Raw genomic sequence first — 12,617 nt, forward strand, 5'->3', positions numbered from 1 at the left:
GCGACGAATCTAGACATTTCAAAAGAGATTGTCCAAAGACTAGAAATGGCGAAGAAGCTCGCTTCCATAGGACTTTTACTCAACACATCACTTCAACTACCGATGCTAGTATAATTCAAGTATGTCATGCATGTGGTGAAATGGGGCATTTCAAGAGCGAATGTCCAACGGAGAGAAATGACGGAGGAGAAGGAGGAGTGTAATGGCATGACATATAAGAGCAACGAGGACCCCCCCCCCCCTTTTGAGATTTTGGTACGTCTTCTAAATACAAATTTCTTTAAAGATCTAACTTATATTCATATTAAAATTCACGGAAATTAAAAAGTAATTATAAATAACTCACTCGTCTGAACAAGTCACGACATTCATAAGAGAACAAAAGATCAGCACAGGTGAGCTATGATGGCTTAGTACGTACATTAGGGTTAAGCATAGCTAAGATTTTGCAGAATTAGAGTGAGTGATTCCGCCTTAATTCATGTTCATTGTCTGGTTGTGGATTTAGGACAGAGTCACTCAGTCGACCGTCTTATTCATCTTAATTATACATAACTTGTATATGCCAACCGATCATAGAGGTACCGAGAAGGATCATAATATAAAGTATCGACACTAGTTATCAAGCACTAGAAAGCCTACATAGAATGCACTGACGTGAACACTCGGGATACACCATCATTATAATAGACGTCTCTTTCAAATCGACTCAACACTTGTTTTATAGAGAGTCCTGCATCGTCATTCGACGTGAATTGGCGTGGTCCTCACCATACCAAGTTCATGTGTTACGAAAACTCACCGCCTTAACCGACTGATGAACGAAACCCTCGTCACTCATAACGACAACCCAACCCAGACCTCAGAGTTGTCTTTTTGTATTCTAAACCCCAAAGTACTCATGAGAGGAGTACTATGACTTCCGAAACCTCGCCAACGTATATCCAGCAGATCTTTCAGAACCACCACTCATCCAATAGGTCAAATTCAAGCATAGAGACTAACACAAATCTACATTCAAGAGGTAGTCCGTCTGCATGGTGTGCCTGTGTCCATTATCTCCGATCAGGATAGCAGATTTTCCTCGAGATTTTGGCAGTCACTGTAGAAGTCTCTTGGAACTAAGCTGAATATGAACACAACTTACCATCCACAAACCGATGGGCAGAGTGAGAGGACCATTCAGACCTTGGAAGACATGTTGAGAGCATGTGTTATAGACTTTGGCAAGTAGTGGAACACCCATTTTCCATTGGTCGAGTTCTCCTACAACAACAACTATCATACCAGTATCAAGGCTGCACCGTTTGAAGCTCTCTATGGTCGTAAGTGCAGATCCCCTCTGTATTGAGCTGTGGTGGATGACACGTAGCTAGCTAGAGGCCAAGTCCCTGATAGCTCTCTCACTGGCCCAGAAATCATTCGTGAAACCACAGAAAAGATCGTACAAATTCGAGAACAATTAAAAGCTTCAAGATGATTTCTTTTGTGACCATGTATATTTTGAAGGTCTCACCCTGGAAAGGCATGATATGCCTTGGAAAGCGTGGGAAGATGAATCCGAGATACATAGGACCATTCGAGATCCTCGCTAGGATCGGTCCCGTAGTTTATAAACTTCGTTTACCCCAAGAGCTTAGCAACATTCATCCTATCTTCCATGTGTCAAACCATAAAAAGTTTCTATCCGACAAAACCCTTGTGTTTCCTCTTGATGAGATCGAGATCAACGAGAACCTTAATTTCGTGGAAGAACCAGTCGAAATGATGGATCGGGAAGTCAAACGAACGAAACAAAGTCGCATACTGATAGTGAAGGTTCGCTGAAATGCCAAGCGAGGACCTGAGTTCACTTGGGAGCAAGAAGATTCAAGACAGCAGAAGTACCCTCATTTTTTTTCAGTCCATGATTTGTATTCTATGTTAGAATTTCGGGACAAAATTCCCTCTATCGGGGGGATGATGTGACAACCCGAACCTTTTTCCGTTAACGTCAGCTGATTCCGTTAAATGAATTATTAGTTTTTATTTAGTTCCGTCGAACTCTTATGGTTTGAAAAATCATTTAAGTTATATAATTGAATTTTATATATGAGTCGGAACCAAAATCGTGCGAAAACCCGAGTTCCTTCGAAAATAACGAAAAACCGGCCTGACTGGTGTTCACGGCCGTGAATCCGATCACGGCCATAAACCCGTTCACGGTTGGTGGCCCCCACTACCGACCATGAACCCCCTATATATACATGACTCCTACCCTCATTTATACTTTTCTGGCCGCGAACACTCTTTTTCTCTCTAAAAATCATCACCCGAAAACACAAGAAAACACAAGATTTCTCTTCATCTATCACTATATCCGCCTTGGAACTCTTTTTGGAGCATCAAAACATCCGTTTTTCATCAAGATCGAACATTGTTGTTCTTCAGTTCACGGCCGAGAACCCTTCAAATCTTCATATTTCATCAAGAACAGGTCGTGAACCCTTCAAACCTTCAAAGACCGTGAACCATTCAAGGGCAGTGAATCGTTCACGGCCGATATCAGATCACGACCGAGAACAGTTCAAGGCCGTAATCCCATTCACGACCGCAAATCCTCCTTAAATCATGAACTTAGCTGAAAACCCGTTTTTTCCCGATTCAATCGAGTCTCGGTAACATTCCTAAACCAAAAGCAAGTATTTTTCTAACACTATAAATAATGGTTTCGCTAATAAAATGCATATATGTATTTAATTGTTATTAGGATTTCGTTAAGTGCCGCGTACATCAACCCGAGGGTCTTCATTCCCAGTTTCGTTGTCCGACGCTTTCACGCAACTAACAGTGAGTTCATACCCCTATGCTTTTATGATTTTAATGTTTCCAGGGGGAGAATACAAGCCAAACGCAAATGATATTGTGAATTTATATAAAAGGATTTCAACACGTTTAAAACTGATCCAATTGATATAACTATACGGTTTCCACGTTTATAAAAAATATTTAGATATATTATCCCTCTTGTAACATGCTGAGCATAAGGGTCGTTTTCAACTTACAAGCATAATTGCATAGTTTTCAGATCAATACATAAATCAAGTACATAACATACATACAAACTATAAAAGGTATAGTTTGGGATTTCAATACATGGCTTTATATATATACAGTCATATAAACTATTATAAGTATATAGTTTAGGGAATGAAAGTATCTGTTTATAAAATTAACTGTAATTTATAAAAAAGATTTTGATATTATTACTTGTAAAGTCGTTAATCTAGTTTGAGAGACACGTCTTTGGGTACTCACATATGTACTAATGGAAGACTACCCTTATGAACCAGAGTCTCCTCGAGGGAGAGCGTGAGTTTGTGTATAGATCTATACGGGATTGACAATCACGCACCTTGCTGTTAGCTACAGTAGGACCGGCAGGTCTACGGGTGACAAAGTCATAAAGGATATTGGCATCTGATTCACGTCGTATCAGTTAGTATGGTCATAAAACTCGCAAGTAGATAACAACGATATATTTACATAGTAATATACTTTTCATGAACAACGCTTTAATAACATAAGTATGGAAAATACATGGTTTTATTTTAAGTAATGAAATTACTATACATACTGGAGGTAACCAACGTTTTCCAACAGAACATTCTATAAATACTGGTGATAACCGGGGTTGTCTTACAAAAGGTATTTTACATTCAAAACAGTATTATACAATTCATCTATGGTAAACACTATAACAACTCATATGTTAGAAAATATTGTATTTTCTTGGAAACATACAAACATTTTCACTGCTTTCATTAACAGGTTTTCATTACAAAAATATGCTTATAAACTCACCAGCTTAATGCTGATCTACTCTTTCAAAATAACTTGTATTCTCAGGAAATCAGTAGACAGGTACTCCCACACCTTTTGAGAAGACGGAGCGTATAGAGAGTCATGTCTTTATATTTTGCTACTTTTGATGTATATAATTATGAATCAAACAGATGTAAATACATTTTATATATTCAATATAATGGTTGTGTTTACTTTGATTACTATGATGCAATTGTTGTGATACTACACAAGACGTCCTCCACCCCCGAACGTTTCTGTCGTTTCGGTTTGGGGGTGTGACAACCATCAACTGTTGAAACACTCAACAAGAAACGGTACATTTTAGTCATTGTTGATTATTTTTCACGATTCACTTGGGTTTATTTTCTCAGGTTAAAATCTGAAGTAGCTCAAACAATGATTGATTTCATCAAGCAAATAGAAACAAGCTTAAGGAAGAAAGTTTGAAAATCAAGAGTGATAATGGCTTTGAATTTAAGAACAATATTCTTGATTCGTTTTTAACGGATAAAGGAATTTCACATAATTTTTCTTCACCATATACACCACAACAAAATGGTGTAGTTGAAAGACGAAATCGTTCTCTTTGTGAAGCAGCAAGAATGATGCTCACATATGCGAATCTTCTTCAATATCTTTGGGCTGAAGCAGTTTCTACCGCATGTTTTACTCAAAATAAATCGTTCATTCATCATCGTTTCAATATTACTCCTTATGAAATTATCAATATCGGAAAACCTAATGTCAAATTCTTTCATGTTTTTGGTTGCAAGTGTTTTATTATGAATCTCAAAGATAATCTTTAGAAATTTCAATCTAAGGCTGATAAAGGAATCTTCTTGGGATATTCACATAATTCGGTTGCATATAGAGTATTGAATAAACGAACGAGAAAAGTGGAAGAAACATTTAATCTCACGTTTGATGATTACTACGTTAAAAGAGTTGAAAAATGTTTTGAACAACATCCAATTATTAGTGAATCAAATGATGAATATGCAAATGTTAATTCGATATTTTATGATTATGATTTAATATTTGGTGTTCCTGATAGGGTTGCTGATGCTGAAGTCAATGTCGCGGACAATCGAATATCTAAAGCATCAAAGCATCCTAAAAATTCAACATTAATACAAGAAAATTCAGATTTAAACTTAGCATCGAATTTTCCTAGAATTTTCGAAAGTATGCTAAATGATTGAGTGGAGGGGGAGCACTTGCATTCAACTTCTCAAGTTGAGGGGGAGCATTCTTTCGAGGGGGAGAATAGGAGAATGAATGGAGATGTCGAGGGGGAGCATCAAAATGATAATAATGTCGACGGGGAGCTTATTGATACAAATATGTCGAATGTGAATTAAAATGAAATTTTTCTTGAGTCAACTGATAATGTTTCTATTTCAGGTTCAGAAAATGATGAAATATATGAAGATGCACCATATCATTTTGATCCAGCATATCCACCACTGGAAAAATGGACAAGAAATCAGCCAAAAGAACAAGTCATTGGAAATCCACAAGATGGAGTATTGACAAGAGCTCAAATTCGTGCAAAGAATGAGGTACTTAATACTCATCAAGATTTTTGCATGTTTAATGTTTTTATTTCGAAAATAGAGCCTAAGACAGTTAAAGTTGCAATGGAACACTAAGATTGGGTTGTTGATATGTAATCTGAACTAGCTGAATTCAAAAGAAACAAGGTTTGGAGATTAATTCCTAAACCTGAAGATGTTTCAATTGTTGGTTTAAAATGGATTTTTAAAAATAAAACTGACAAAGATGGCAACATTGTTCGAAATAAAGCTAGGCTTGTAGTTAAAGGCTATTCGCCACAAGAAGGTATCGATTATCAAGAAACAATTGCCCTTGTCGCAAGACTCGAGGCTGTTCGAATATTTTTAGCCTATGCAGCTCACAAGGATTTTGATGTATATCAAATGGATGTCAAATGTGCTTTTCTCAACGGCGAACTTGAAGAAACAGTTTACGTTGAACAACCTCCAGGTTTTGTAAATGAAAAATATCCTGATCATTGTTATATCTTAGATAAAGCTGTTTATGGGTTAAAACAAGCACCAAGAGCTTGGTATGCAACTCTTACCAATTTCTTAAAACAATCGAAATTTAAACAATGATCAGTTGACCCCACTTTATTTCGAAAGAAAGTTGGGAATCATCTAATGCTTGTTCAAATTTATGTTGATGATATTATTTTTGGCTCTACTTACCCTGCTTTGTCCAGTGAATTCGAAAGTTCAATGAAAAGTCAGTTTGAGATGAGTATGCTGGGAAAAATTAACAATTTTCTGGGGTTAAATATTCGTCAAAGCAGAGAAGGCATATTTATCAATCAAGAAAAATATACCAAGAATTTGCTTGAAAAGTTTGGAATAACGAATAGCACCAAGTTAAGAGTACCAATGGCGGTTGGAACAAGGCTTACACCTTCGTTAGATAAACCTGCTGTTGATCTTACTTTATACAGGAGCATGATAGGTTCATTACTTTATGTTACTGTAATTCGACATGATATCATGTTTTTTGTTTGTAATTGTGCTAGGTATCAACCAAATCCCAGAGAACCTCACTTAACTGTTGTGAAAAATATCTTTCGATATCTCAAAGGAACAATTTCGTTTGGATTGTGGTATCCTTCGAAATCAGGCTTTTTCATTCAAGCATACTCAGATTCAGATTTGGGAGGTTGCAGTCTTGATCGAAAAAAGTACAAGTGGCGGATGTGAATTATTAGATGGGAAGCTTGTTAGTTGGCAATTGTGACAACATGAAATTTACTCCGTCACTGTAACCCGTTTCCGTTAATAAAAGTTAGTTTTATTAAAATTTTCTGTTAACTTATATTTATCTAAATAATTCATTTTTGAATTATTATTATAATATATTTATTGACGGGATAAAAACAACTAAGTCAGGTTACGGTTAGTGTAACATCCCAACAATACCAGCTAAAAATTTCGTTTTTAAATTAGGTTAATACATAAAAACATCGTTACAAAACATTCATAGTATTAATTTATGTCTGAGAACCGGTAACATCATAGTAAAATATTCAGAGTACATCCCAGAAAATCCATAGTGCGGAAAACATGAGAGTGTGTGATATGCCGCTACCGCGCCGGCTCCTGTCCCCTAGCTGAAGAGGTACCTGAAAACAAAACTATGAAACGTAAGCACGAAGCTTAGTGAGTTCCCCCATAATGCCACATACCATGCAATCATATAATGAACAGCTAAGAGATACGGGCCTCGCCCACACCCATAGAGATACGGGCCTCGCCCACACCCTACTAGCTAGGAGATACGGGCCTCGCCCACACTCTACTTTCTGAGAGATACGGGCCTCGCCCACACTCCGCCACTAAACCATAACATACAAGTATCACACAGACAACAAGTATAAGCAATTCTATCATACTGGCATATATCACAATTAAACTCCGCTATGAGATACGGGCTCCGCCCACACTCCGATACTAAAAAATTGTCTATACGGGCCGGCCTTGGTGCCTTAGACCCGTCCCTAAGGAAAGGAAACTCACCTTGAGAGTAGCTGCCGAAAACCTGCTCAGACTACGCCTGGCTGCCGCACCGGTAATCCCTCCGGCTATAAATCCGTAAACATAGATTAGGTACTCATAAATACCCCTAAGGTCAAATGACCGGTCAAAGTCAACTCCTTGGTCAAAGTCAACCTTCTGATTGACTGGACTCGCCGAGTCCATATGGCGACTCGCCGAGTCCTTCTATGTCTAGCCCGACTCTGACTCATCGGGTCCCTGTTTCCACTCACCGAGTCAGCCTGACTCGGCAGACGGGGACAACTAACAACCCGCGACTGGACTCGCCGAGTCCAAGGGGTTACTCGCCGAGTCCGACGAACAGATCTCACCAATCGCTCCAATCTTCCATCAGAACATCAACCTTGGAGATTTGGAGATTCTGGGACTATAGCTACACGTTAAATTGCTAATTCCACGTGCGACTACGGAGGGTTGGACCTCCTACACTTAAACCCTTCTTATCCTAGTGACTGATCATATGACTCGCCGAGTTGGAAGAACAACTCGTCGAGTTCAAGGCTATATTCAAGGGACTCGCCGAGTTTGAAGAACGACTCGCCGAGTACTAGGCAATCTTCATAGGACTCGCCGAGTTGTTTATCCAACTCGCCGAGTCTAAGGCCATCTTCATGGAACTCGCCGAGTGCACTTTGGCACTCGCCGAGTACCCTTCGACTCTTCACCCATTCTGGACAAAACTGAGACATGCAATGGTTCCAACCCATAAATCTAAGCTCCTAGGGTATAAACACACGGATTTTGGGAGGTTTAAGGTCTTGAAATCCATTTATAAAGGACAAAAAGGGAATCTATTATACTAAAGATTAAGAAGGACCTTTCTTACCTGGTTAGGAGCTTCTCCCAGGGTAGATTTCGGATCTACCACACTTCCTTGCACCCTCCAACTTCCTCCTTCTTCTCTTAAGCTTCAAACTTCCTTTACCAAGCCAAAATCACTCATAAGGATCAAAAATGGGCTAGGGTCTCGCTCTCCAGTTCTTCTGGAAGAGAATGGGACGAAATGGGTGTTTTAGAATGGGTAAAATAGGGTGCAATGTCTGAAAATAGAGTTTCGTCCAGACAGGTGGACTCGCCGAGTCCATGCATCGACTCGCCGAGTTCACCGCTCAAATCCCGTGTCCACCCTGCTGCTACTCGGCGAGTCGGGTCGCAGACTCACCGAGTTCGTGGCAAAATTAAGATAGAAACTTATTTAGACTTCGTCCTCGAAGTCTGCCGCTCCCTTCCGGAACAGTTCCGAATAATGCTCCATCATCTCATCCGCGGGCTCCCAAGTCCATTCCGAGCCCTTCCGATGCTGCCATTGCACCTTCACCAGCTCCACCCTTTTGTTCCGAAGTTCCTTCGACTTCCGGTCTAGGATAGCCACAGGCCGCTCGATATAATTCAGGCTGTCATCAACCTGGATGTCCTCCAAAGGTACCACTGCTAAATCGTCCACCATGCACTTCCGCAGCTGGGAGACGTGGAAAGTGTTGTGGATCTGACTGAGTTCGGCTGGCAGGTCCACCTGATATGCCACCTTGCCCACTCGGGCTGCAACCCTAAACGGTCCAATATACCTGGGACCCAACTTGCCCCCTTTCCTGAATCGGATGACGCCCTTCCACGGCGACACTTTCAGGAGAACCATATCCCCGACCCGGAACTCCAGGTCTGATCGGCGCCTATCGGCATAACTCTTCTGCCGACTCTGAGCAGTCTGAAGCCTGCTCCGGACCTGCTGAATCTTCTCTGTCGTCTTGAGCACTACTTCGGTGCTCCCCATGACTCTCTGTCCAACCTCGCCCCAACATATCGGGGTCCTGCACTTCCTCCCGTACAACATCTCGAAGGGAGGACAGTCAATACTCGCGTGATAGCTGTTATTGTATGAAAACTCGGCTAAAGGAAGATAGGTATCCCAGCTACCACCGAAGTCTAAAACACATGCCCGCAGCATGTCCTCCAAAGTCTGGATGGTCCGCTCGCTCTGGCCGTCCGTCTGCGGGTGAAAGGCTGTACTAAAATGCAGACGAGTACCCAGCTCGTCATGAAACTTCTTCCAGAACCTGGAAGTGAACCGCACATCCCTATCCGAAATCACTGAAACTGGCACCCCGTGCCGTGCCACCACCTCTCTAATGTAGATATCGGCCAATTTCTCGGCCGAGATGCTCTCCTGAATCGGGATAAGGTGGGCGCTCTTGGGCAATCGATCGACGATGACCCATATCGAATCCACTCCCCCGCGCGGTCATGGGAAGCTTGGTGATGAAATCCATCGTGATGTCTTCCCATTTCCATAGTGGGATATCCAACGGCTGCATCTTGTCGTGCGGTCTCTGGTGTTCGGCCTTGACCTTCCTGCAGGTCAGGCACCGCTCAACGTACCATGCTAGATCCCGCTTCATGCAGGGCCACCAATAGTCCAGACGAAGATCCCTATACATCTTTGTTGCCCCTGGATGAATGGAGAATCGGGATTTGTGCGCCTCCTCCATCAGAACCTGACGCACGCCTCCAAGATATGGAACCCACACCCTGCGGTGTAATGTCAATAATCCTCTGCTGTCATAGTCGAAGGAGGAAACCTGTCCCACAATCCGCTCACTCTTCCAATGTTCCTCCTTCATAGCCTCCTGCTGAGCCTCCCGGATCCGCTCCAAAAGCGGAGTCACCACTGTCATCCGCATGCAAATATCCCTGATCGGCGCCGCCTTACGGCTAAGCGCATCGGCCACCACGTTGGCCTTCCCCGGGTGATAAAGGATTTCACAATCATAATCCTTTACCACATCAAGCCACCGACGCTGCCTCATATTCAGATTTGGCTGGTCCATAAGGTACCTCAAACTCTTGTGGTCCGTGTAAATCGTACAGCGAACCCCATAGAGGTAATGACACCAAATCTTGAGGGCGAACACAATAGCCCCCAACTCCAAATCATGCGTCGGGTAGTTCGCCTCGTGAGGCTTCAGCTGCCTCGACGCGTAGGCGATGACATGCCCTCTCTGCATCAATACCGCGCCCAAACCTGAGATGGACGCATCACAGTATGCAACAAAATCCTCCATGCCCTCTGGCAAGGCTAAGATTGGCGCCTCGCACAATCTCTGTCTCAGTGTCTCGAATGCTGCCTGCTGCTCAGGCCCCCAACAAAAGACCACAGCCTTCCTCGTTAACCTGGTCAGGGGTAATGCTATCTTGGAGAAATCCTTGATGAATCTCCGATAGTAGCCAGCTAATCCCAGGAAACTCCGAAGCTCAGATGGAGACTTCGGAACCTCCCATCTCATCACGGCCTCCACCTTGGCTGGATCCACTGAAATCCCGTTCTGGTTGACAAGGTGCCCAAGAAACTGCACCTCGTGCAACCAGAACTCACACTTGGAGAACTTAGCATACAAGTTCTCCCTTCTCAAAGTCTCCAAAACCTCCCGCAAATGCTCCTCATGCTGCTCTCGCGTCTTGGAGTAAACCAAGATATCATCAATAAATACTATCACCGACCGGTCTAACATCGGTCTACACATGCGGTTCATGAGGTCCATGAACGCGGCAGGAGCATTGGTGAGCCCGAAAGGCATCACCACGAACTCATAGTGGCCATAACGTGTCTGAAATGCCGTCTTCTGCACATCCTCCTCTCTGACCCTCACCTGATGATATCCTGAACGCAAGTCTATCTTGGAGAACCAAGATGCTCCCTGAAGCTGGTCAAAGAGGTCGTCAATCCTCGGGAGTAGGTAGCGGTTCTTCACCGTTACCTTATTCAGCTCCCTATAATCGATACACATCCGATGCGACCCGTCCTTCTTCTTCACAAACAGAATCGGGGCTCCCCAGGGCGTACTGCTCGGTCTAATGAAACCCTTGTCTAACAACTCCTGAAGCTGTGTAGACAACTCCTGCATCTCAGGAGGAGCCAACCGATACGGTGCCTTGGCTATCGGAGTCGCACCAGGGACTAGGTCGATCCTGAACTCCACCTGTCGCTCTGGAGGTATCCCAGGCAGCTCCTCGGGGAATACATCCGCGAACTCTCGTACTACAGGCACATCGCCCACCGTCGCCTTAGCCGCCTCCCGGGTGTCCATGACATATGCGACATATCCTGCGCAACCCTGCTGAAGGTAACGCCTTGCCCTCGCTGCCGAACAGAAGGCTGGCCCTTGCTGTGATCTCTCACCCTGAATTACTAACTCTCCCCCACTTGGGGCTCTGACTCGTACTAACTGTTGCGCACAATCTATCACTGCCCCATTGGGACTCAGCCAATCCATACCAATAATGACCTTGTTTCCCCGCAATGGAATGGGAACTAGGTCAACCAAATACCGCTCTTCGAACAACCTTAACACACAATCTCGGAAGACTTCTGATGCTCGCACCGACCGGTCGTCTGTAATCTCGACCTCTAAAGGGCAATCCAACATGCCCGAGGACTCAGGAAACTTCTTGCTAAGTGCAAGAGAAACAAAGGATCGGGTAGCCCCCGAATCAAACAACACCTAGACTGGAATACCGTTCACATGGAACGATCCTAAACGTATATACACAGAGCACATGTCAATATCACAAATCTCATATAAATAGGTCAGAGGGAAAGAATCATACCCGTCACCACATCGGGTGCAGCGCGTACCTCCTCGGCTGTCAGCTGAAATGCCCGACTCCTCACCACCGGAGCCTCTGCCTTGCCCTGCCAGCCATCTGTAATCCGCAGGGTCGCTGGAGCTGGCGCCTGTACTGGCGCTGCTGCTGTCAACTGGGGGCAGTTGGCCCTCTTGTGGCCCCTCTGGTTGCAGTGGAAACACAGCAACTCAGATGTCTGAATAACCGGAGCAGGGGCAGTACAATCCCTGCTGAAGTGTCCCGTCTTGCCGCACCTGTAGCAGCCTGTCGATCCTGATCTACACGCTCCCTCGTGCGACCTGCCGCACTTCCTGCAGCGGCCCGATCCTGAATGGCCTTTCGGCCTACCATCTGATCCCATGGGATTCTTTCCCGAAGCCCCTATCGTCTGTCCCTCCTCTGCCTTCCTCTTCCAGATGTGCTCCAGATCTATCTCCCTCTCCCTCGCCCTAGCAATCATAGAATCCAGGGTAGGGCAAGCTGAAAAACTGACATGCTCCCGAATGTCGGCTTGCAGCATGTCATGGTAGCGGGTCCTCCTTATATCCT

This window comes from Lactuca virosa, chromosome 6 (genome assembly GCF_052849685.1).
Source record: "Lactuca virosa cultivar CGN04683 chromosome 6, Lactuca_virosa_CGN04683_v6, whole genome shotgun sequence".
NCBI lineage: Eukaryota > Viridiplantae > Streptophyta > Magnoliopsida > Asterales > Asteraceae > Lactuca > Lactuca virosa.